We start from the raw sequence: 4,354 nt of genomic DNA on the forward strand, positions 1-4,354 counted from the left end.
TAGCTAGGACATAGGCATGAGCTACTGGTGTCCAGCTTGCACTCACTTTTTTTTTGTGTGTGTGTGAAAATACCATACAGAGGGGTTACAGTTAGCACTCACTTTTTAAAAATTTTTAATGCTTTATTGTAAATGAAAATTAAGAGACTACAAAAGTATTATGAAGCAGAAGGCACCCATTGTAGGTTAAACTGACTCACTCTGTAGGGGGCACAAGGACCACACCCACAAAGGTCATCAATAGTGAGATTACTGACAGCATGTCATCTACCATCTGAAATTTCACTTTAAAAACAAATTTAGGGAGACACTGGCTACTGTTGACCTCTTAGCCAGGGAATATAGAAGAGAAATCATCTACAGGTGCCTCAAGTCTCCACAAACACATGGTTTTACAGAAATAAGCCTAAATTAAGCAAGAATGTCAGGTGATGTTGAAGCTTGCTCTTGAGAGGCAATCTGCATTTTTAGGATGTTTGATCACACTCTTTCTCCTGCTGGATAGTTTCCTTTGAAGGAAGAGTATTTTTTTTCCTCAGTATTAGTTTTCTTCAGTTTTGATCTGTCAAACTTCTCCACTTTGGACATGTCTGGGTTATCACTCATCTTGATTGGAAGCCTGGTGGCTCCCGCGAGGACGCTGCCAGGGGTAGAACGCTGGCTGGCTCTGAGCCGGTTGGGTAGCACTCACTTTTTAATTAATATTTAGTAAATACTTCTATTAATATAATACCTGCAAGAAATGTCTTCTCTGATAAGTGTGTTCTAGATAAAATTTTGGCTAAATAATTTGGTTCCTGGGCTGGGAAGGTAGCTCAGTGGTAGAGCACTTGCCTTGCATGCTCAAGACCCTGGGTTCGATTCCTCAGCACCACATAAGAAAAAAGCCGGAAGTGGCTCAAGTGGTAGAGTGCTAGCCTTAAGCTGAAGAGCTGAAGGACAGCGCCCAGGCCCAGAGTTCAGGCCCCACGACCGGACCCCAAAAAATAATAATAATTTGGTTCTCACTTTTAATATAATGTACACAAGGCAAGTTGTTTTCATTCAAAAAATGGAGACTGCTTCAGTAAAATGACTAAAGAAATAGAAAATGAATTAAATATAGAATGGCACTGAATAAAGAGGAGAATACAGCAGAAGTTATGGGAAGGAAATGGAGAGAGAAAGAAAAAGAGAGAAGGACAGAATAAGATATTAGTAAGTCAAAACAATATAATAATTCAGGAGTCCCCAAGAAAAATATCTTTAATAATAAAGTGATAGTAACAAATAGTATAATTTAGAATCTGGAAAACCTCAGAGAAGGTAAAGGCCTGTAATTTTTCTTTCAGCAATGAAAAGGGAAGTTAATTAAAAATTCTTGGAAAGCCAAATGTTATACAAATACAAAGAGAGTCAGTCCAAGCATGAAACAAATTGAAACAGAGCATGAATTTGGACAACAGATGAAATGTAACAGAAGAGAATCCATTTGACCTTGATGCTGAGAACATTTTCCTACAAGTGGCTCAAGTTGTGTAAAATAGAATTATTTCTCTGTTTCCATGGTCCCAGAAACACCACTTTGTTCTGCAGTGAATGTTTAGAAAATATAACATTGATGGTTTTATGAGAGGCACCAAGAGGCACTGGTAACAAATATCAAAAGGAGACACAAGATAGACACTCCACCGAAGTTTCAAAATACATGGCCAAGAACTCACTAGATTCTCTCCTGACAGTGCACTGGAAGATCTAGTTCAAAGCACAGTGGGTCAGAATGGTGAGGGAAGAGGGTGCTGTCACACTGGAATTAGACCATACTCCCAGAGTTGGCATAATGGAGTGATATTTTGACTCAAAAGAGAACCAGTTTGAACATAGTTAAAAGCTGTCCCAAAGGGATCACTAAGGAAGGACAGTAGGGCCCCCCAAATAAGGTATATCTGGAAAAGTCAGAGTCTCAGGAGGATGTGGCAGTCTGAGAAAAATACCCATGGCACAAAAAGAGAGCAATGTTCCCCAGGAAGCCCCTCAATAACAAAAGTTCTCAAGCTCTGAGACTGCAGTCTCTATTAGAGTGCCAGTCAAACAATGGGAAGGGATATTTGAAAGCATAGAAAGAAACAACGTGTAATTCTTGCCTTCCCTGGCTTCCTGCCTGTTCAAACCGTCTGCCAGACCAAGCCTTTTGCCAGACCAAAAATGTTTTAAGTTTGAAATATGTTCTGGGTTTTATTTTATTTATTTATTATTTTGTCAATCTTGGAGCCTGAACTCTGGGCCTGGACACTGTTCCTCAGCTCTTCCGCTCAAGGCTAGTGCTCTACCACTTGAGCCACAGCACCACTTTCAGCTTTTTCTGCTTATGTGGTGCTGAGGAATGGAACCCAGAGCCTCGAGCATGCAAGGCAAGCACTCTACCATGGAGCCACCTTTCCACCCCTGGGTTTTGATTTTATATCCAACTGAATATTCTTTCTTTCTCTCCTTCTGCTGGGGATTGACCCCAGGGCATTGTATACTCTGGACAGGCACTCTATCTAGCTGTGAGCTACACTTTTAATTACAACCTTGAGACAGTGTTATATAATGATAGTGCTCAGAAATGTCTTGAGGGCAACTCAATATTTTCAAACAGGGACAAAGAAAGGCATTTACCCACTGACGTTTAAAGGAATAGAGGGACACAAAGATCATTGTGAGTTCTGATTCTGTTTCATGTGTTTAGCATGTCAATTAAAATATTATAAATGTTTTTACCTGGTTTTAAAATTTTAGATTCAGCATACAACTAAACCAAGCTTGGAAGATTTGATTATAATTACAGAAAGGAATATAGAAGTTATAAGCCTTAGTGATGTGAAAGTAATAGTACGATTTAAAGATGCTAAGAAGTATAGGAGGGAAAGTAGAGAGAGAAGCTTAGAAGAAGCAATTCATCTGTGTGTGTGTGTATGTGTGTGTGTGTGTGTTGGTATTGGAGCTAGAACTCAGCCTTGTGCTCTTGCTTTGCTTTATTGCTCAAAGATGACCCTCTGCCATTTGATCCTCCATTCCTGAACTCTTACATGTTAATAGGCGATATTTAAAGTCTGTCAGATTTGTCTGCCTAGGATGGCTTCAACCAGAATCTACATATCTCAGCCTCCTAGGTAGCTCAGATTATAGACATGAGCCCCTGGAGCCCAGTTCTTATTTTATGAAGAATGGAGTCAAAAGATTTTGCTTTATATTGATGAGTAAAGAAATACGTAGTTGCTGTGGCTCATACCTGTAATTCTAGCTACTAGGGAAGAAGAGATTGGGAGCATTGTAGTTTGAGGCCAGTCTGAGAAAAAAATGTTGGAGAGATGTTCCTTCCTCCATCTCAACCAATAAAAATCTGGATGTAATTGTGAGTGATTGTCATTTCAGCTCTTCAGGAAGCATAAATGGGAGGGTTCTGGTCCAGCATAGATATAATATTCAAGATTCTATTTGAAAAATAATGAAAGGGAAATGGCTGAGGGTCTGGTTTCAAGGGGTAAAGCATCTGCCTGGCAAGCACAAGGCCCTGAGTTCACACTCCAGCATTGCAAGAAGGAGACAAAGGAAGTGGAGGAAGGAAGAGGCAGAAGAACAGGAGGAGGTGGAGGAGGGAGGAGGAAGAAGAAGGAGGAAGAAGGAGGAAGATGATAGAAGGTAGTAATTACATAGTAGGGTCCCTTAGGAAACAAACAATGACACTTCTGGGAATGGAGCTAATGTCAGAAAGAACAGTTTTTGCTTTACATTTTACATTTATTCTGTGTGTGTGTGTGTGTGTGTGTGTGTGTGTGTGTGTGTGTGTGTGTGTGTGTGTGTGTGTTTGCATGTCAGTTGCGCTTTTTGCTCAAGGCTACCATTCTTGAGCCACAGCTCTATTTCCATTTTATATTTTATACATTTACATTTTGTATATCCTACAGTTTGATTTTTCATTATTATGTGCATGGATGGTGTTCAAAACAGCAAAGAAAACAAAATTTAAAGAAAAACAATATGAATGCTAATCTTGCTCTAATCCAGGGTTTGGTGTTCATGTCCAAACTGTTTCCCCAGCTGCTATGTTTTTCTGAAGTTGCTGGCAAAAACCGTATTCTGGGGCCAGTTCCTCTGCAATTGCTCTGATGTGGTAGAGCTCAAATCCACAGTGCCTGCCAATGTACCTGACCCCCAGCTTGTAGGTCTCTAGGGCATATTATTGAATATCCAATCAGGTGTCAACTCTGGGCTCTAGTGCTGTAATGTAACAGTATGTAACAGTCACCATCACCCCCTGCTTCTTTTCCTCCTTTTCTTTTTCTTTTAAGACTGGGTCTCATTATGTAGCCTTGAACTCTGCCTCAATCCT

General features: G+C 40.1%; 1 pseudogene; it reads right to left on the minus strand.

The window, feature by feature from the left end:
* Positions 1-333: 333 nt before the first annotated feature.
* On the minus strand, positions 334-606 carry LOC122117212 (annotated as a pseudogene).
* Positions 607-4,354: the final 3,748 nt, after the last annotated feature.

Source organism: Dipodomys spectabilis, unplaced genomic scaffold, assembly GCF_019054845.1.
Source record: "Dipodomys spectabilis isolate Male_0828 unplaced genomic scaffold, ASM1905484v1 ptg000140l, whole genome shotgun sequence".
In the NCBI taxonomy this organism is placed as follows: domain Eukaryota; kingdom Metazoa; phylum Chordata; class Mammalia; order Rodentia; family Heteromyidae; genus Dipodomys; species Dipodomys spectabilis.